Raw genomic sequence first — 23,578 nt, forward strand, 5'->3', positions numbered from 1 at the left:
ATAAAATTCTTTGAAAATAAGTAACATGATACCTGTACTTATGGAGTCATAAATTCAGCTGGTAGCACTTCATTATGGTCCTCTTGCCCCAAGTAAAAGAAACGCAATTTTACTGGGACTCAAGAAACACAACAGTAAGCATAGCTGTCAACTGGAAGAAGTATGAAAACTTGCTTATGATATTTTTCAGGAAATTTTGTAATTCTGTCACCTTGTCCTCATACTTATTTGGGCTTTTTTCCTTTGACTTACACTATGGATCTTTAACTCTTACCACAATCCTTTTTCCTATCCTTCCTCAGTGATCCATAAGCAGTACATGATTTGGCCAGAAATTCAGAGTATAATATGAGATATATCAAGGTACCTGTTTGCATGGTAAACAAAATCAAAAAACTTCCATATTTTTTAAGGTTTAGTTATTTATGCATACAAGAACTGGGCTACAGACCAGAGGTGCAGGGATGAGAGGATTCACTGGAGACAGAGTGGGGAGCAGAACAGGTGGATCCACTGAAATGCACTGCTGAGGGGAGCAGCAGGAGAGATAGGCAAGGTCTGCTGTGCCATGTGGGTCAGCTCCCTGGTGGGGTATCGAACTCGTGCTGCAGTGGCTGTGGAGAGCTTCACAGTGCTGCAGATACCTATTGGTACCCTTTGTGCCACCAGGGAGGCCTGCAAATTTACATTCTTATGGACTTTCTTTTTCCATTTTTCCCCGATCCTGTTGATCCTTTTTTTTTTTTTTTTTGTTCCAAGTCAGTTAGGAGAGATTTCTTCTTTTGCGTTTAAGTTGGCCACTCCAGAAGGGTTGTTTAAGGATTTTCTGTTGTCTTTTTAAACTTCCTATAAGAGAATAAATGATGCCATGATTTCACTTTCCCTTCCCATATATCAACATTCTCATATCCCGACTCTGAACATCCTAAGTTTATATAATATTGTCAGAACTAAAACCATCTTCTACAGTCGTTTTGATGCAGTTACAAATTACTGGCCTCTCAGATAAGTGTAACATGTTTGGTATCCATTTTAAATATTTTAGAATAGAAGCCTAGAGTGTGTGTGTGTGCGTGTGTGCACGCATGCTTGCACGTGTGTGCAGGAGCATGCAGAGAAAGAGAGTCATTCATGAAAAATCACTGAACCAAGATTAAGAAAGCTGACTTTCTCCTGGGACTACAAGTGTGTCATTATATGAGCACAGCTGATGATTTAATTACTTAGCCCTCTATTTTCCATTATTAAAATTGGAATTTACAATGTGTTTTGTCAAGCTAATTGACTGCACTTACCTCAGCACTAGGCACAAACCAATGGTTCATTCATTATACCTATAAATGAATGGATTGATTCATAAAGAAGTTGCATGTGGAGTGATGTTACAGTAAATCCCTAGATAAAAGGTTCAATTGCATTTCTGTAATGCATTCTACCTCATCATAGCCTCTAAAATGTTCATATTTCACCATATGTCCTTGTAGCCCCTTGTGTCCTCAGGATTCAGCAATTTCAGTAATGAAACCTCCAAGAATGGGAATAATGTTCTTTTTGACATTTTAGCATGCCAGTTTACTATGTTTAGGAAACCTGTGCAAAGAAAATGGGATGCTGAGATGCTTTTAGGTGCAGTTGTAGGTAATCTCACCGTGAGATAAATGGTAACCGTGATTACCTCGTGTGACTCAAAAGCTCATTCTGGTGGCTTTGCCAGAAAGAATTCTATGCATTGCTAGAGTAACTACATAGACTCTTTAACATATTTAATGAACTCTGATACATGGTTCAATCAAGCATTTATCTTGATTTAGAAATATCTGTGAAAATTCTCAGACAATAATTTAGATTAAATAACAATGCATTCTGCCTTTAGTGAATCATTGTAAGATGAATAAGCTTGCATCCAGATTCTTGGTGCTAGACAATTTGGAGCTGGTAGTTATGTGTACTGCCAAGATTACTACTTTGAAAAGGACACACAATTCATTGAATTATAACAGAGCGCGTATGTTTATTTAAATATTAGGCATGCTCTTCCAGTCAATGCTTGCATTAATATGTGTAAGATGCCCTAAAGAAAGAATAACAGAATGACCCGATCTGTTGTTTTTCTTTCCCGGAGTTAATAGATTGCCACAGCATGTAATAATTTCTTGTTGCTTTGTATTGGAACTAGGAAGCTGCTAATAGACTGCAGTACAGTTTTTATTTAACCACATTTCTAAACATCAGAAAAAATGACTTGGTGTACATCTATCGTGTGGCATAATAGTGATCTTTGTCACTGAACTTTCACAAAGAATATATTCAGTTTTTCAGGAAACAGGTATCTTGATTTCCTCTTGACATTTACATAGCTCTAGGAGATCATTAGCCCGGTGACAATATTTTTTAAGTATCTTCACCATTAAAGAAAATAAACATCCCCAGCCCTTTCAACTTTCTTATTTTAGAAGTCATAATTCAGCCTTTTCCTTGGCATTATCAGCATAATAGATATTTTGGTCTCGAAAAAGTTTGAGCTTCTCTGTATGCCTTTATAGCCCCTTGTGTGCACTATGAACGTTCTAATTTTCAATAAGGTAAAGGCCCTGCTGCTGATCATACTTGTTCCTTTCCCTGAAAATATATTAGCCTCAAGCCTAAGGGAGGTAGAGCAGGGAGAACTGACAATGCACAGACCAGAAGAACCCATCTGTGGCAGTTTCCATCATCATTATGTTTGCCAAACTCACCGGCCCCTCAGGACTGTCTAACTCCATAACTATTGAACTAGCCAATGTTTGGGAGTTTATCCAGCATTAACCTGAGTGAAGGAACACTTTTCAGAAACAAATTCACAACACCAGCAAGCTGATCAAAGGTATTCTCCTCTCCAGTTTCCTTAAGATGGTAATCATTTAGTTTCTATCAAAATGATGAGTGCCTTAGAAAACAGATTGCTGTAGGTAGGGGAGTGGGCAAAATTAAATGATTTTTTAATCCTTTATTATTACTTTAAGCCAAAATAGAATTGCTAAATCTACAAGTATTACTGGAAGAACGAACTAGGAAACATACCTTATTAGCATCTAAAGTCAATTTTACTCTGATATCCACACATTGCCAATCAAGTCAGGAACTCATTTCTTATCCAGTGAGTAGAAATGAATATTAATTCTGTGTTACAAATTTCTCTTCTGTAGCACTGGAAAAAACCCAAGAGGATCTCTTTTCAGTTCTTTTTGCTAAATCTCTAAGTCAGTCCCATTCAAATGTTGCTCCAAAAAGAGGATTGGAAAAAAATCTTGCAAAAATGAGAACAGAAGAGCACATACTCTGAAAATATGTTGCCATGTCAGCTCAGGAGAAAGGAAAACAAAGAAAAAATTAGAATAGGATTGGTGTGTTGGTGATCATTAGGAGGCTTCAAATGTGTAGTTTCAGGCTTTACCAAATTCAACTTTTAAAAGAATATTTATTTGTATCGAAGTATACAAGAACTGAGGTGCATGCCAGAGGTGTGGAGGGAAGGGGGTGCGCGGATTAACCAGAGACAGAGTGGGGAGCAGTACAGGCGGATCCACTGAAATACACTGCTAAGGGGAGCAGCAGGCGAGACAGGAGAGGTCTGCTGCACCATGTGGGTCACCCCCCTGGCCAGGGTTTGAACTCATGCTACAGTGGCTGTTAGTAGATTGATAGTTTGTCTTTAACTCATGGGCCACCAGGAAGGCCCTACCAAATTCAATTTTCTATGATTTCTTCCAAGTTTGTAAGAAATGAGAACTGATTCATAGACATTAAGATTGAATAGGAAAAGACTACTTTTAAATAAAATTGATTGCTATTGGGGGAGAGTAGAATATGTGACCACAATGTATGCTACTTTTACATGAAAATTGTTAAGCAAAGGTTAATTAGGGCCCAAAAGACTCAGAAAGAGCTCTTTTATTACCCTCTTCCCCAGTTACCTAACAGAATGTAAAGAGAAAGTGTTCTAGAAAGCAAACTATCGTCCAAGTTTATTCCAATGAATATGAACTCAAAAGCCTCCCCAAGATGCACAAATATAGCTCCCCAAGATGTTCAGAACAGCCTTCTCTAAAAATTTTACTTTGTCAAGTAGATCATTTCAGTTGAGATCAATTGAAGTTCTGAAGTTTCATGAGAAACTTCTACACTCGCTTATCTACCTAAAATAATGCAAATTGTGGTTATTACACAGGATTAAGGTTCTTACCAAAAATAACCTATAGGAGAAATGTTGATGTGACAGAGCAACATGTAATCCCTTTTCCCATGTTCATCTGTCTGATGTAAATTATTTTCCAACCAAAAGAACCTAGAAGTGTAGAGGAATTTTTTTTCCTCCCTAATTACACTTCATTGTGTGGGAGAAAACTCCCCCACTCCTCTGGGTTTTGCTGAGCCTGGATAAATAAACAAATTAACATTAGGCAGATTAGTGGGGGGAAAGACCAGGTTTAGTAACATAACATATGGAGAATTTACATTGTCGTAAATTCTCAAGCAAATGGGCCAAGCCCTGGGTTTATAGCTTGTGCTAAAGGAATTATGGTGTCTAGGAGAAAGGAAAGGATTTCACAGGACAAGGAGGGGATGACTTCTATGACACAACTTTGCCACCTCATATTTGCCCTAATTTAAGGTAGATTTCTCCTATAAAAATGTTGTCTCTAGGGTCCTCCCAGAGGCCCCTAGGAAGTTAAGTCTCAGCGTTAACATGTTATCAGTGCTGTGGCCTGAGTTCAATCTCCAGCCAGGCAGCTGACCCACATGGCACAGCAGGCCTCTCCGATGGAGCCAGAAGGAGACCTGAGGAGGCACGTGGAGCAGAGAGACATGTGAACAAGTGGACTTTGCATCTTGGTCCTGGACTGGGTGAAACAGACGTGGGTGAGAGATCCATGGGAAGGTTAACTAGGGCAGCTTTTATCTTGATTTTGATTTTTCTCTTTTCCTCCCAGACTTGTCTGGCCATTTCTGACCCCTTTCTATGGGTCCATACTGGAGAGTGCTTTAGACTTGTACCAAGCTTTCAGGCCTTGCTTTGTGTCAACCCCATTTAGGTAGACTTTTACCCACGAGGGAATGGGTTACTTTGGGTGCCTCATTTAGAAACTATATTCTTTGCCTTTTCTGTATTGCACACTAATTTTATTAAAATGCCTTTCCATGTTTTGTCTTGATGTGACAGATGGCAGAACTTATTGAGAGGGGGCAGGATTGGGGGTGACAGTGTGGTGTCATGGAATGGACATGGACTTTTGGCTCAGATATGACCCTTGTCAAATGATTTAACTTATCTGAATTTCAGCTTCTTTACGTGGACAGTGCATATCACTGCTACTTCAGAAGTTTTCAGGGAAGAATAAAATAGAAAATATTTAGAAAATATCTAGTGAAGTGTTTGGCAGATTTGGTGTTCAAGAAATGTCACTCCAAAAGGGGAGAGGGTTAGGAGTAAGAACGAAGAGGGAGGGGACCCAATGGACAATGGTGGAGGAGTACTAGGACTTTGATAATTGAGGGTAGTGTGACAACTTACATGGTGAACCCTTAAAGAGTATACAGTGTTAAAACAATTTCCTCAATAAACAAATACACGCAAAAGCAAATAAAAACAAAAAGAAAAAATAGTACATGAAAACTTCCAGAACACTGAAAAATGTACACGTTTTACTTTCTAAGCATTTTCAGGTCACAGAACTTTGATATCAGTAGCAACGCTGATAGATGAGGAAGTATACTAATTATATTTTCATTTTTTCCTTGAAATATCCCAATATAAATGCAACTAACTCTAAATAATACAATTTGCATGTAGCAGATGCAAGTCTAAAATGTGGCTTCTTTGTTCCCAGTCTGTCGTTAGCTCATGGTGTAGAATAGACATGAACTTGAAGGAATAGTAATACAAAGGTGAAAGGAAAAATGTAAACTGGGGATAAATGGTTTGTTATTTATAGTCAATGTGGAATATTCTGAGAGTTGATCCTAAGGTTAGACCTTTGTGAGCAGATCTGTAATTATGAGACTAAGTGCACAAGAGAGAGATAAACTACTCTGCATAAGAAAAGGGATACCCCTGGGGATGAACTTGACTGGGGAAGCCAAAGCCTGTAGCTCAATGCCAGGGCTGGGGGCTGGGGGTACTTGTGGCTGTAAGTGAACTTTGAAGGAACAACAGATACCTCAGGGATATTTTCCTATACTTTACCTTTTGTTGTGACAGAACTACAACCACCTTTCTACGCCTCCCACCCCCAACAAATCATCAAAAATATCAATCTCTTAATAATTCCTATAGACTGATTTTCTTTGTCAAAATATAGGAAATGACAAGACATATGCCAGCATTTGTAGGATTAGCCTGTGTTACCTGGCTACAAATGAGTAGATGGCATCTTTCAACCTTTAGGAAAATTTAAGGGTACTTTTTATGGATCTTTGCATGTGCTTGCCGATGCCATAAATTCTAATATGGCCAAGGAGGTTACACAAAGGAGGGAGGCAGGCTGAGAGGGCCGTACGTGCCTCCTCTGAAGGGGCTGGTCTTCATTCAGTGCTGACAGATGGCTGCTGTGCTGAAATGAATGTTGCCAGATTTTCTGATTGGTTTTTCAAAAAAAGAAAAAAGGTACCTGGTGGTCTGAAAATTCATGTGTACTTCTCTGATTTTAAAATATCTACCATATTTTTAAAACAAAACGAAATAAATGAGCAAATAGAAAACACTGTGCTGGCCAAACTAAACAATCTAGGAGCTGGATCTGCCTCTGGACCACCTGCTTATGGTTTCTGCCAGGGCTCCCAATTCTTCCACATGCACAAATTAAATCTGACAAACAATGGTGTATGTACATGCTGAATGCCTCTGGCTAGAGTTTTAATAAATGATCACATGACCTTGGGAGAGTGTACTCTCTCCTTCAGGTTACTCTTCTGGAAAGTAGGAAAAAAATCATTATCCTTACCTCTGAGGACTATTGTAGGACTGAAGTACACTGCTGAAGGGAGTAGGCGGGCGGGTCAGGAGAGGTGTGCTGTGCCACGTGGGTCAGCTCCCTGGCTGGGGATGGAACTCATACTTCAGTGGCTTCAGACAGCCTCACAGTGCTGTATTCTAATCCCACAGGCAAGAAATTTTTTAAGATCAGAAGTTATTCTCCTCTGTTACTTGCTAGAACCCTGATTGTTTTACCTTTTATATTTTAGAGCCACAATCCAATTGCAGTGTGTTATTGTGTATACATATCCACCAAACAATTCTTCAAGTAATATATCTTGGGGAAATTATCAGGAAAAATAGATCTAATATAGCCTTTGCATTGCTTATGAATGCAGAAAAAATGAGGATAACATAAATGCCCATCTATAGTAGTTTGTTCAAATTAATCATAATATTTCTGCACAAGAGAAAGTTAGAAAGCTATTTACAAATGATGCTGTTCTAATTTATTGAATGTAATTCATTGATTAGATAATATATCCACATAACACTTAGAGATTAAAAAATTAACAATATTCTATTTAATTGCATTTTAACATTTGATGATACTATTATATTTCCTCAATTAGATTCCTCTCAACATAATTCTCAGCTCTCCATTCAATATGAGAAATGGCAGTAAGTGTTTTCATTCTTTTGCTTATAGCCTATCAAGTTAATATTGATTCTTAGTGCATTCTTCGAGTTTCATTCAAAATATCTTATATTTGGATGATATCCTCAGAGTGGGCTATGTAATTAGGATATTGTCTTAATTTAAATTGTGTTTTAATCCTGTTTACCCTTTTTATAACCTCTTTTGAGAAGAAATGAACTTTGAACTTGAATTTATACTACCTTCTTTCTTACAAGGTGCATTACTCTCTACTTGTTTTATGGCCATAATAGACTTCTGTTCACAGAGAAAGCAAAGTTTAGTTGGCTATGACCTTAGAATATTGATTACAAGGGTTGAATGCTGATTTATAAGTAGTTTTAAGATGGAGGAGAAGTTGAAGTTATAAATATATAGCCATATAAATTATTTAGTTTTATGATGTATATGATGATATATATTATTCTGGAGTTAATATTTTCACATGAGAATAGAAACCATGTGTACTTCTCCTGTCTTTGTTTATGTCATTTGATGGCTTATGGAGTGATGTTTAGCAAACCAATACAATAAGAACTCGTAATCACAACAAATATGTTGTTCTTTTCACACAGTCACCTTGCGAGAGAATATACATACAATATTGACATTGCTGCAATGTGGGTGTATTTCAATTCGGGGAGCAGCCGTTAGAGCCAGTTGATGTATCACACAAGAAAACAACTTTCACTGTGTTTTAATCACACCTCAGTTTGTATCCCAAATAGCAATATGAAGTCTACAACTTCAGGTATTATGTTTCTACTTGTGCCTTTTCTACTATTCCATGTACGGCAGTGATTTTTATTCTTTGATCACGAGAGTAAACAGTGTCATGTACTATGCTGTGAAAATTAATGCTAAATACAAACATAAATTTTTAATGTTAAAATTTTTGTTTCTGTGTCAATGGTATTTTACATAATGAGTGTGTTTATTGAATAGAAAGCAGTGTATCTTTCTTTTCTTTTCTTTTTTTTTAGTTCTAGCTAACAAATACCAGAGTTTGCAACAAGGGAGATATTTTCACATTCACACCACTAACTTTGCACTTTTATGTGCCATTTGAAGTATTAAAATATACTTGGAGACTGAAAGCAACAAACAAAAAATATGCTTAATTGAGCCTCCCTCCCTCCCCCCTCCCCCCTTCTTTCTTTCTTCCGGGAGTTGTTTAAGACATCAGTAAATTCATTGTAGGTATTTCTTGAAAATAACAGGTGGTTATGCCATCATAAATGAAATTTCTGATTTGAAGATCTAAAGAAAGTCAAATAATATAAGCTTTTAAAGCCAGATAGGTCACAGAAGAAATTGTATCTACTCTGACTATGAAGTGTGGCTGCATGTGTCCCAGGTAGACTTAACTTCAAAAGCAGTAGGAAAAATGTAGTTAAGCTGGTAGAATTGGGATTATTTGTTGGTATAAGGATAAAACTAATTCCTGAGATATAACTTGTAATGTGAAGTAACATATTCAAATATGGTTAACTTGAGCTTGATCTTGGCTGACAATAAAGACCTGGAAGACCTGATCCAGTGTGTAAGGTCATAGAAATAATTTCAGACAGTGATGACTGGTTTGTGTGAGTTTCTTATACTTTTTAGATACATCCCTTGTTGGATTATGAGATGCCAATACATTATCCCAATTAATAGGCTTCTTTTTTTTATTTTGATGGTGACTTCTTTTACTGTAAAAAAGCTTCTTACTATAATGTTGTCCAATTTGTTTACTTTTATTTTTGTTTCATTTGTCTTTAGAGTTGAATCCTCAGACATCTCTAAGGTTGGCTATATTTATATATTATATACTTATACATTCTTTATCTACCTTGCATATTAATCTCTTAAATGAAACTTGAGGGGATTATGTTAAGCGAAATAAATCAGAAACAGACAAACAATAATTTCATCCATATGTGTTATATAAAGAAATAAACAATAAAAAAAACCCCAAAGTAAAACAAACCCTTAGATTATGAAAACAGAATAGTAGTTACCAGAAATGAAGAGGCTGGTGAGTGGGAGGAATCGATAGAAGGTTCTATTGAATGGTCATGGGTGGCAACTAAACATTTAGTGGTGGGGTGTTGAGGCATAATCATTTGTTGAAGTGTGAAGTTGTACTACTAAACATTACACAGTGTTATAACTAATATTATGTCAACTTAAAGAGAGAGAGAAAATGGTAATTGGCAGTTTTAGACTTATTGCATGAGTAGATAGTAATTTAATTTTTGAATCCTGGCAGATGGAGGAGATATAAACAAAAGTAATTGGCAATATGTGAAAAGTTTTTCAAACATGTTCTAGCTACTGTATTCAAGATTCAAAGATTTTGTTGCAATAAACAAATGAACAATCAGAAAGGGAAAGGAAGACCCAAATCAATGACACAAATTGACATGTGATTTAAGAGAAGTTGAAGTATATCATATATTTGACGTATGGGACCTTGATAAACTCATTACCTCACACAATGATAAAAATGTGGCTTATGTACAGTTTGCCTTGGTCAGTTATGGCTCCAGGCCCTTCAGTATGGAGATGTAACATGCTTATAGATGAACAATACTAAGAGAGGAATAGAAGGCAAGTGAATTCCTGAAGATTAAGGAACCCCAGATTTTTCAACTTGTAAATCAACTTGATTTCATCACAGTTTCAATTAGTAGGTGGCTGTTGAATTGAAGAATATCAAGCTTCACACAGAATATTACATGATAAATTTTGAATGAAATAATATTTTCTATGCAATATTTCTTTAAAGCCCGGTTAGAGGTAAAATTCACCTTTGGTGATTTTTCATAGTCTTGAGATGGCCTCCCTATCTCTGGTTGCTTGGTGCCCCATTTAGGGAATTCTGCTTTTGAAGTTTATTTTAAGCAAAATGGCAATGTCAAGGTGGCTCTCTGTGCTGCATCTTTGTATCCCTTCTGTTGCTGTTCCCATACTTTCCCATTTCCTCTACTTCCTTTATTTGTCACTAGATCATGACAGAATATCATTTTCAGAGTTTTTCTACACTATTTCTATCATTCTACTGTCACCGTTATCTCAGAACACTTGCTTCTTGGGCCATGACATTAAATTAACACCACAAATCCCTAATGTATGGTTACTAATGTATTTCCCCTCTAGGGTAAATGAATACCTAGTCTAGTCATAAGGAACCTCCTAAAGGTTTTTTTTTTAAGATTTATTTATTTGTGCATACAGAACTGGGGTACAGGCCAGAGGCTCAGGGGCAGCGAGAGGCTTCACCAGAGACAGAGTGGGGAGCAGAACAGGCAGATCCACGAAGTACACTGCTGAGGGGAGCAGTGGGCGGGTCAGGAGAGGTCTGCTGCACCATGTGGTCACCTCCGGGCAGGCGGGAATCGAACTCATGCGGAAGTGGCTTTAGCTTCTTAGTGCTGTGCTTTAACGGGCTGCGCCACCAGGGAGGGCCCCCTAAAAGTTTATTTTAATGACATTGGCCTTTCTAAAGATGTGGAAGTAAGGTGGAGGTTGAAGAGATGCTTGAGATTGTTAAAGCCCAGTCTGTAGGCAGCCACCTGTATACCTTGATCTTGATGGTGTACTCAAAAAGAAATAAAAAATATCAAGTAAATATATATTAGATTTGTATTTTGAATATAAGTGTATGAAGTTGGAGATGGAATATTAGTGACTAGCTTATTAAAGTTCCATAAATAATAGGGTCAGCTTCTCAGTTGAAGAAATAAAGAATTTCTTTCACTTTGGCATTTATAAAAAATGAATGACTTTTATATGTGCTGAAATAGTTTTGCACTCCACCTTCTGCCATAGACTGATGTCCAATTAGACTATTGTCACTAATGTCATTATCGTTGGCTCCTGTGTTACTTTGCTCTCTAATTAGCAATCAAGACAAATTAAAAAATTAATAATAATAACAGCTTATATCAGCGTAGTGCATTTAAAGTTTTCAATAACCTTCCTCATCTCTAACGTTATTCTCTTTTTGAAATAGCTCTGCCAGTTTTAGAGGGTGGGTATGAGCCCCACATCATAGATGTGGAAATTGAAGCACAGAAGTTATGGCCTGTGCTTTATAATACGTGAATGGGTGGCAGAGCTGGGTTGAGTTTTCTGATATCATCATTGTAGACTAATGTGTTTCTACCACATTCAAATAAAATGAAAGAATTATTTTCATTTTCCTTCCAACTAAAAGAGAAATGGTTTCCATATCAAAAATCAGAATTTTTTGACTCCTCATCTATCCAAAAGTAAAGCTATATTGAACAACTACTATTTATCTACAATGATTTACAGGTTCATAAAATGAATCCTCTTATTTAATGGTGACCAGAAATCATTAATCATCTTTCCCTAAAACCTGTTTGCATTTACTGAGTCACTAGGGATAGGAGAAAAGATAATCATCCAATAATGATATAATTGGGTTAAGCCTTTAAACCAGCTCTACTTGTCACAAGGGTTCTACCTATATTTGCTATACTGAAAATAATAACTAATATTATTAAGTTGCTATATGGTGGAGTATCTTACTTTAAAAGTACTTGAGCATCTACATTGTCTATAAAGATGTACACAAATCAAAAGAACTGCCATGTAGGGGCACTTCATTATCACTAAAAATACCTTAAATTAGAATGCACAAAGCGAAATATTTAGCATTTCAAATGATCAAAATCTACATCAAAAAATTTGTAATTAGTATAAAAGATCGTAGTATGTTTCATTTGAGACATTCAAGAGAAATGACTGGTTAGAAAGATAACAGATTCTGCTACCCTCGCAAGAACTAGTTTACAACTGGAAAGCCCAGCAACCTACCACTCGTGCAGAGCCAGTCTGTCTATCCTCCCTGCACTCCACAGAAGGCTTTGCTGCTGGAGAGGCTGATTCTGCTGTGGGAATATCATCCTTCAGCCAGAGTAAATCTACATGTGTGAGTCTGTGTGCCTCAAGACAGGATGGGAAGTAACTTGAGCTTCAAACTGTCACAAGTGTTTTTATCTGGGCCCTCCCTGGTGGCATAATGGGTTAAGGTGCAGCACTATGAAGCTCTCCACAGCCACTGCAGCAAGAGTTCTAGAACTGGTCAGGGAGGTGACCCACATGGCGCAGCAGACCTCCCCTGATCCTCCCGCTGTTCCCCTCAGCAGTGCATTTTAGTATATTTGCCAGTTCTGCTCCCCACTCTGTCTCTGGTGTATTCTCTTACCCCCTACAACTCTGGCCTGCACCCCAGTTCTTGTGTGCATAAAATTTGTTTAAAAAACAAACAAATGCTTTTATCCTTAAAAATATGTGTACACTTTACCAAATTTGGTGGAAAACCTGATTTCAATGAAGTGAACCGTGTGGTGGTGGGATTTAGGGTTAGGACATGTACAACCTTCACCAATTCACCATGACCACAGGCTCCCGTTATTTACAAAAAAGTACCTGGAGAATATTAATGGTGAAATTGTCAGACTTTTGCAAAAGGCTGTTTATAATATTTGAGGAAAATGCTAAGTATATTACCTATTTTCTTTTAATCTATAAAGTAATTGTATGATTTTATTTTATTTAAATTTTCCTCATTTTACTGATGAGGAAACTGAAACTTAGCCAGATTAGATAACTTCACCAAGATTTCATCCTGTAAGTAAGTAGTGCAACTGAGATTTTTATCCAGATCATTCTGCTTCGAAATGTAAATGTCATTTATTGTTTGCTGAACTGTAACTTCTAAGACCTACCCATTGGTAGTATAACTGTATTATTTCTGAAGATAGAAGAATAACCTTAAACATAATAGCTCAGAGAAAACACTATTTTCTAAACAGTCTTACTTTCATTTTCAGATTGGCTACTCAAAAGGGATTCTCATCCCAGTCACTTGTGTTGCCAAATTTCATCTTCTTCAGTGAATTTGTTCTAACTCAACTGGAGCATCTATTCATTTGACTCCCCCCCCCCCTATTTTATTCTAGTGGAGCCCAGTGACACCAGACACAAAACAGAGTAACAAATGTCAATTATATGAGTGGATTGGATGTATTATGTTGAGGTCTTAACTAGGTTCTAGTGAGTCTTTAGCGTCTTTCTAACACTTGCTAGTCTTTCTGTTTGATAAGCAGGAAGCAGGCTTAGGTCAGAGTATTTGACTTATGAAAGTATTAAATTAAAAATCAAAACTGTTCTTTATAACTAACTATCTTAATTCTCTAAACTGCTTCTCTTTTAACTGGATCATAATTTTTTGTTATATAATTTTTTTAAAAATATGAGTATGTTGGGAGAGAAACTGAGTGTACACTTATTATGGCAGTATTAGTGTTACATGTCATCACCAATAAAAATAGGTAGAATATTTTGTAATGGAGAATAAAATGTGCTTAAAATGTGGTTCAACATATTGATCTAATAGCAAAATAAGTACATGTGCTCACATTGCAATTTAGATTGTCAAGGGAAAATAAAATAACTTTCAGAGATATAAGAGAAATAAGAACAAACTGTAATGTATATATCATGTTGGAACTAAATCAACTCTAAACGTATTTTAAGATAATCAGATAAATTTAAATATAAGCTGAATATTATAGTGTGGAATCACTTAATTTGGGGGAGCTGTAGGGGAAGTCTATGGAATAGTTCCTAATAAGTTCAAATGAGAAAACAGTTTGCAATAATTGTTGTAACTATATGACACATGAGTAAGATACATATTAATGATGCAAAAGGAAAAACTGAAATAGGAGATTTCAATTGGACTTGAAGTAGACAGGAGAAAATAATGTCATTAAATAACAGAATACTGATGTGTTAAAAAAGTAAAATGTCACTAGATGTTTGTCTACTGATACAATCACCACCAACAGTATGGAAAATAATGTATCTGACATTCTGGCAGACACTAGACTCAAGAAGCTTCCTCTGGCTCTGAGAACATTCACAATCTAGTGAGGAACTAACTCATAATGCTTAATACCTAAATAAGTTAATATAAAGTTAAATTGATTCAAAGAAGAAAGAAGTTATATCTGAATGATGATCAAATCAACAAGTTCATACAGGGGACAACACTTAAGTAAACTCTTGAAGGATGAAGAAGAACAAGGGATGTGAGCAAAGGTTGGGCGGGGTCCCGATGGATTATGTGGAAGATTAGGGTTGCTCGGGTGATGATGGTGGTGGTGGTGGTGGGAGTAGTTATGGTTGTAATAACACATCTGAAACGTTTGAACCTACACACCTAAATCATATACAGCGCTGTAAGGCAATGATGTTTCAAAAGGAAATCGATGCCATTTTTTTAAAAAAAGGTGAAGGAGAATACTTGCATAATTTGTTGACATCAGGTAGAAGGCAAATTAAGCTGCATAGCAGTAGTGGCAGGAATAACATGATATGTTTGGGGGATGATAATGGAATTGGCAAGTTCAGCGTGCATTAGGCAGGACCTGCCTTTACTAATGTGGCGGGTTCATATTTGGAAGCTGTGGGACAAAATTTCAAATGGGTAATGATCGGATCATATCTTGTATCTGATCAAATGTGTCAGAGCAGAGTTACATGTAGGTTTGGCAGGTTCTAAAACTTTATACAATTTGGGACCTCTTTAAAAATTTTAATGCAGCATTAGGAATGAACAAAAATATTTATGAGGAGAATATAAATCTCAGTAAACCCAAAGCATCAGTTTTGTTTTTGATGTTTTCCAAAACTGAAGTTGGGGCACAGGGAAAAGTTCTGTGGCCCCTGAATCTTATAAGTAATAAATCAATACAGTTTCAGACTCATTAGTAAAGGGAATTTGATGTAATAATGTTTTCACAGGATAGCTACAATTATTTTACAGGATTTGACTTTGGGCAAGAAGAAAAGGTTTAAAATCCAAATTAAGGAGTGAATGAAAAGGGTCCTGGCACTGAGGAGAGAAGATAGGGCCTTCACATGACAAGGTGGCATGACTTTGTATGACCAGTCCTTTGCCCTACCTTAAGATAAACATCTCTGATAAAAAGCTTTTTTCTGGAGATGTCCCAAAGTTGAGGTAATCTGCATTCTTTAAGTAACGGTAATTTACTTCTAAGTCTCACAACCTCAATTAGTTTCACATATCAATGTAACACATATTAGGGAAAAAGACCTACTCTGGACATCTTGGTAAACAGTATGCCACCCACTTAGAGGAGACTAATCTCATACTGACAGACATTTTTAATTTGTTAAGGATTTATTTCTTTATGTATACAAGAACTGGGTTGCAGGCCAAAGGTTTCAGGGGTGGTGGGTGAGAAGATTCACCAGACACACAATGGGGAGCAGAACAGGTGGACTGACTGAGATACACTGCTGAAGGGAGCAGCGGAAGAAACAGGAGAGGTCTGCTGCACCATGTGGGTCAGCTCCCTGGCCTGAGATCAAACTCATGCTGCAGTGACTAGCAGTCGCTTCATAGTGCTGTGCTTTAACCCCTTGCGCCACCAGGAAGGGCCCTTAACAAACATTTTTAACATGTAAAAAAATATTTTCATTACAAATCATGAAATGAAAATTATAGTATTCTTTTTCATACAAGTTTTGCTTCATGCTTACTGAATGCCTCTTCTTACGACAGTAGTTTATAATATAGATGTCTGTAGAACAAGCAGATGATTCCATTTTATTTGTAGAGTGATGAGTAAAAGTGTATCTTTAGGCCCTCCCTGGAGGCGCAGCGCGTTAAAGCACAGCACTAAGAAGCTAAAGCCACTTCCGCATGAGTTCGATCCCCGCCTGCCCCGGAGCACATGGCGCGGCAGACCTCTCCTGACCCGCCCACTGCTCCCCTCAGCAGTGTACTTCGTGGATCTGCCTGTTCTACTCCCCACTCTGTCTCTGGTGAAGCTTCTCGCCACTCCTGAGCCTCTGGCCTGTACCCCAGTTCTGTATGCACAAATAAATCTTTTAAAAAAATGCATCTTTATCACTGCTAGTTTTAAAAAGGTTCTTTCAGCATTGCAACTCATTATAAGTAATGTCATGTGAAATTTTCAGATTGTTGTCAAATTTGATAAAACTTTTCTCTAACTTCTTTCATCTGTAAACTGAAAGATTTCTTGGCACTTTGGATTTTCTTGGGCAATGACTAATCTTAGACACTCTTTGAATTGATGACATTCATTAACAAATTTGTCATTGATGTCCTCATTACAATGGCAAATCAGGAATTTTATGTTATATTTATCAGAGTCAGAGAACTTGTCAACTTCTCTTTAGTCAGACAGTAAAAAGGCCTATGACTGTGACCCTTCCAGAGCAATCTAACATAAGGCAAAATCAGAGTGGAATGAGATAGCAGTCTTAACTGAAAGTATTTCAAGTAGGACCGTTTCACAAGTTTTTCAGAAGTACATGGCCATATGAACACAAAACCAGTTCCTGGAAAGGAGCCCATGCAAGTGAGGTACATGGAGATAAACGTTTTATTTTATTATTTATCACAGAAGTTTCATTCTGGGTGAGATTTCGGGGAAGTTTAAATGGCGAGATTAGGACACGTTTTGGATGAGGAAGTAAGATACATTGGGGAAAGTATGCAAGGTAAAGGAACATAAAATGTTAGTTTGGATTTTTCAAATTATATCCCAGAATAAATTTCTGTATTGAGTGATAAGCTAATGACCCAAGAAAAATTGCTCTTGTCAGAATTAACTTTGATTGTTTCTAAGAATTTGCTCTTATAAATAAGAATATAGAAACCATAAAATGGTTTGAGAACATTTGTTGAAGGCATAATTACATTTATTCAATCATTCATGATAATTGGATATTCACAAACTGTATCCTAATATTAGGTAACTGTAAATATAATGACTATTTCCTCATTTTACACCAAACTGCATGATTCAGAGTAATGATTCACATTGTCACAACGTAGGAACTGAAAAACAAGAAAGGATGTTTTAAAAAATGTTCTGTGTTAAATCATGGAAAGTGCGCATCATCTTAGGGCTCTCAGCTAAATTCACTTTGCAGCTTAAATTTTCATGGAAGCGTGAGTTCTGGACCCTACTGCAGAATAAAAGAATGGAGCAATTTCTCCAGAGGATTGTTCTAGAGAAAAGGAAAAAAGCTAAAACACACACACACACACACACACACAAGTAATTTAAGCATTTCAATAGTACACCCCTGCACATCTGGCCTGTACCCAAGTTCTGTATGCATAAATAAATAAATCTTTAACCAAAAAAAAAAAAAAAGCAAAGAAGGGCCATCCCTGGTGGCGCAGCAGGTTAAAGCACAGCACTGAGAAGCTAAAGCCACTTCTGTAAGAGTTTGATTCCCACCCAGGGGGTGACCCACATGGCATGGCAGACCTCTCCTGACCCGCCCGCAGTCAGCCTGTTCTGCTCCGTACTCTGTCTCTGGTGAATCCTCTCACTGCCTCACACCTCTGGCCTGTATCCCAATTCTGTATGCATAAATAAATAAATCTTTAAAAAAAAAGCAAAGGAAAATTAAAAAGGGAATAAACATTTATTGCTACATCATTGTGTTAAGTAGAGCATGTGCTAGATATTCATACATGTTATCTTATATCATGACAGTCTTGGGATGTAATTATAGATATTGATATTTTCACAATATTACTGGTGAAACACTGAATGCCAGCCTTGTCAAGTAATTTTTGCAAAATCTTATGTCTAATAAATTTGGATCTTCCTGCAAATATTGTCTGTCTTGGAAGCCCATATCTTTCAAAAACAATCCTAGAGTCATTATATTGGAGACAACTTATGCATCTGTTCATTCTAGAACTATATACGGAGAAAGAACTGAGAATGTGACAAATTCTATATTGATTATAGATAGAAATACAAGAAATGTTGAATGAAGTGATCTCTACAATTAGAGAAGCATATAATCTAGATCAGGGATGAGGAAGCATACAAAATAACAAATAATGTGAGATGCATTTATTAGATTTACAAATTTAAGGAGACTGAATTTGGGTCCTTACTAAAATGCAAATAACACCGAAAGAGATCTGCACTTAAGCCCTTATAGTACATACGAGAAAAATTTTATGGTGGAGTACTAAAAAAAATAAAATCAATATTTTTCAGAGAGAAGAATTTGACAAATTATGCATTTAAACTTTTTCCTATTTTTAGAATTCAATATTGTTGTTCCTGGGAATTCATGGTCAAAGTGCTTTACAATAAAAATGAATTATACCATTAGAAACCTTGAATCAATAGGTGAATAATGGGAAATACTGCAATACCAAATATCAAATTTTGCTCTACTCGATAACTCTATAATATAAAAATATAATGGTCAGAAAAAATCATTAGGGAAAATATGTGGTTCTCTGTGGTCTTGGAACATGCACTTTTTCATCTGCAAGAGAAAGACTTTGTATTCCATAAACAGAGATTTTTTATGATAGATTATGTTTAGATAATCATCCCAACCTTGGTAGGGAAACAGAACTGGTCTGGTTTTATGGGGTTTCAGAAGATATGGGGTCCAGTCCTGGTTCTACCACTAACTAGTAGAGTGATCTTGTATGTTTCCTCCCAAGCCTCAACTTCTCCACCTATAAAAAATGTGATGATTGAGCAAGGCAGTCTCCAATATTCCTTCCAGTTTTGACATCTCAGGTTTTGTTTTTTTTTTAAAAGATTATTTATTTGTACATACAGAACTGGGGTACAGGCCAGAGGCTCAGGGGTGGTGAGAGGTTTCACCAGACAGAGTGGGGAACAGAACAGGCAGATTGACGAAGTACACTGCTGAGGGGAGCAGCGGGCGGGTCAGGAGAGGTCTGCCACGCCATGTGGTCACCTCCGGGGCAGGCGGGAATCGAACTCATGCGGAGGTGGCTTTAGCTTCTCAGTGCTGTGCTTTAACCCGCTGCACCACCAGGGAGGGCCCCATCTCAGGTTTTTATAAGCTAGCTAATGTAAGACTGAGGTGCTTCATTCTTGCCTTCTGCACGAGCAGGTAATATTTTGGTACCTATACTTGAGGTAGATATTTTTCATGTGCATTATCAGAACCATTACAGCTGTAGCCAAAAGAAGAGAGAAACTAGTCAATATGTGACCATCAGCCTTGTTGAGAGACAGTCAATTACTAGAGAAAAAGTGACTAATGTTCTGATTATATGGGTGCTAGGATATGTCTTATCTAAGGATATATAAACTCCCCCACAATTAGCACAGATGCCACAGTTCAAGTTAAATTCTTTTTGCCTATTTCTCTTATCCCCAGGTGAAAGATACATTTGAGAGAAATCACATTTTGGGTGGGCTTCACCAGACATCAATATCTCATTCATTTCTTTGACAACATGAGGATAACTGAAAAGTGGCAATGGAAGAGGATCAAAAAGCATCACCTCCAATCTCACTTTAAGAAACTTCTATTTCACAGGTATAACTAGAGGTAAAAGAATCTATTTTTTTATTTCCTAGTGCAGGGAATGTGTTTCTCCATTTTGTAAAAGGATACTCCTATTCCCTAGTGTAAAAGAGATTGGACAGTAAATCTCCACCATAAAGAACCTCAATCTTCCATGCATCATTACCCAATAAGTCAAATGCAGTCCACAACTGTACTCCTAAGTATCTAGCTATATGTGTGTCCTCTCTCTCCTCCAATCCCTTTTATTAATATAACTGTTTTTTTCTCCAGATAGACATTTTAACAGGCTTGACTTCATATTTCATGCTTTTATCTGATAATTCATTTATCAGTTTATTTTGTAATTTTATTGCATGCCTATGGTATAACTAAGCTCCTTTTAAACAACTCCCTTAGAATAGACTTGTTTTTTCCCGATTTATTGGCATGGATTTTAAAGTCTATGGCCCACGCATCTGAAGTTAATGGGTATTATTGTGATAGTTCATCAAAAATAAGGCATATCACCTTTAATATTATTTCTTCTTTTCATCTCTAAACCAATGATGGCAGGGCTAATAAAGCTTTCTACTTAATATCTTCCTTCTAAAAAATGAAAATTATTCATGGAAGGGCCATTTATTTCCTTGTTATATGTACAAGGCATTAAACTTCTGCCTGTACTAAAATATGGGAGATGTGATAGAGTTAGGGTAAAATTACGAGACTCTTCTGGCTAAAAAATGACACTCGGAAGACAAATACCTTAATAAGCTTAGGAAAGATGCAAGGATTTAATCCTTTTTGAAAAACTGTTGCCTATGCCAATTCCAAAGGATGCCAGGTGTATTTTCTCCTCAACAACTCTGAAACTGCAATATAAATACAGTCTTTTGAAATGTGTTTGAAGGATTATGGAAAGTACACGTAGACTTCTATTGCTGAAATCTGTTTCTGTCCAGATTCATGAGTGGAGACAAAATTTCTGCCATAACCTCTGTTTGGCTAGATTCCTTTAGACTTTGTTTTTATTTCACATCTCATTCATGTTTTCTGAAATCTAAAAGATTATAAAATTATTTCAAAGTTTTTTTCACAGTTATTTGTTTGGTTCTTTAATCTAGCATAAACTTTTATTCTAACATATCACTTTGAAATAGTTTTAACTCTCTTAATGGTATTGCAGTCATGGAAATTATCTTACTCCTAGGATTGACATAATACATTTGCAAGAATCAGCCTACTGAATGCCATCCTTGAAACTAATTATATGGCAAATATTTTGTTCACAAGAATGTCTCATGGAAGGCAAACATAGGTCACTTTTTATTTTAGGATTTCTTAACTATAGGAATATAAGCTACCTTACTTATACTTACAGTCTAGGCAATAAGTTTTCCCCAATGGGTATTTGATTGATTCTCAATCTCTTTGTGTTACCCAATGATCTTTCCAGGTCTTTTGATTTTTCAAATGTTATAATTTTGAAAACCTGCATAGACATTAATACCTTTTTAAATAAGGAGAGTCTTTCCTGGCTGTTGCAAAAACAATGACAAGAAATAGAAGGCATTTTTGCCCATCAAGCCACAAAGGAAATAATCAGAACTGCAGCTAAAACTGACTCAGAATTAAGAAAAAGGGGAGGTTTTCTGTACCTGCTGATGGGATTACCGAAAATGCACAGAAAAGGTTTTCTTTACTGTCAGAGATACACAAGCCCATGAAAAAGTGTTTTAGAAAGTCTTCCTCATACGAGTGTCGGTTGAATGAAACTCAATATCCCACTGTTGATGAGTCTCTGTTCCTGTCAGCTGAATGTATCACTGCCAAATGCTGTACAGCTTCATGAGCCTTCAGTAGAATCCTCTATCAGCTTCAGTTGATGTAGAAATCATACCTAAAGCACAGAGGAGTGGTAATTTATCATTTGACTTGAAATACAGAGAAAAAAGAAAAGCCATGTTTAACTGGGGCAAACTTAGGGGGTTTGATACTGTTTATTTGAATTTCACCATAGGTATTTATTTAACAGAAACTACCATTTTTTTAAAGACTTTTTTTTTTAAAAGACCAGCTTTAGGTATACAGCAAAACTAAGCAAAAGGTACAGAGGTTAACCATATATATCCTGTCCCTACAATCACGACACCGGTCCTACCCATTTTACTTTAATATTTGAATACCATCCTCTCCTCCCCATCTCCCATCAAAAGTACCAGTCAAAATGACTGACTTTACAATTAAGGAGGGTTTCAAGGCTCTCATCTCTGTTGAATATTCATTCTCATTATTCATTATATGTAGAGGCAGTAGATTTAGGAAATTGGGGTGAATGCATGCTGACCCCAAGTTGACTGCTCTGGAATTTTTTTTTTTTTTTGTCTTTTAAAAATTAAAACACTGACCTTTTCTGGTGGACTACAGATAAGACATTCAGTAACTTGGGATATTGGTTAATTGAGTTTTGGTTAGCAAATGTATATATATTTTTTGTTGTTTTGTAATGACTTTTTAAGAGCAGCTCTCATTTCTCAGTAAAATTAAGAGGAAGGTACAGAAGTTTCTTATATATTCTCTACCTCCACACACGCCTAGTCTCACCCATTATCAGACAGGTGTATTTGTGATAATTAATGCACCTGAAATGACACATCATTATCACTCAATGCCCAGAGTTTATACTACTATTCATTCTTGGTTTTGTGCATTGTGTAGGTTTAGATAAATACATAAAATGATGTATCCATCGTAGTATCATGCAGTGTATTTGCATTGCCCTAAAAATCCTCTATTCTGTTATTCATACCTCTCCCCTACACTACTCCAACCCTTTGTAACTGTTCGCTTTTCATTACCTTCATAGTTTTGTCTTTTCCAGAATGACATATAGATGAAATCAGAAAGTGTGTTTATATTTTAGATTAACATCTTTCAGTTAGTAATATGCATTTAATTGTCCTCCATGTTTTTCATTGCTTGACTGCTTATTTCTTTATATTGCTGAATAATATTCCATCGTCTGAGTGTGTTATGGCTTGTTTATTTATTTACCCTTCTTACTCAATTTTTCAATTTATGTTTTCTGGAAACTTTATTGAATAAGCAGTGTTAAAACTAGTGAAGGGTGACTATAACTTTGCCTCAGGACATTAAAATTGAAAGAAGGCAAGTACAAATAATACTTGTCGTAAAAATGTAGCAACCGGTAAAAATAAGAATCTGTCAGAAAGTGGACTGTTAACACCTTCCTGTGAGCCATATTGTGAATTTCATTTTTAATTCAGTGAACTAAAATTTTTTTTTAAAGATTTATTTATTTATTCGTACAGAACTGGGGTATAGGCCAGAAATGCGGAGGGTGAGAGGAGTCACCAGAGACAGAGTGGGGAGCAGAACAGGCAGATCGACGAAGTACACTGCTGAGGGGAGCAGCAGGCGGGTCAGGAGAGGTCTGCCGCGCCATGTGGTCACCTCCGGGGCAGGCGGGGATCGAACTCATGCGGAAGTGACTTAAGCCTCCTTGTGCTGTGCTTTAA

The sequence above is a fragment of the Condylura cristata genome, unplaced genomic scaffold (assembly GCF_000260355.1).
Source record: "Condylura cristata isolate star-nosed mole 26May11 unplaced genomic scaffold, ConCri1.0 scaffold00019, whole genome shotgun sequence".
In the NCBI taxonomy this organism is placed as follows: domain Eukaryota; kingdom Metazoa; phylum Chordata; class Mammalia; order Eulipotyphla; family Talpidae; genus Condylura; species Condylura cristata.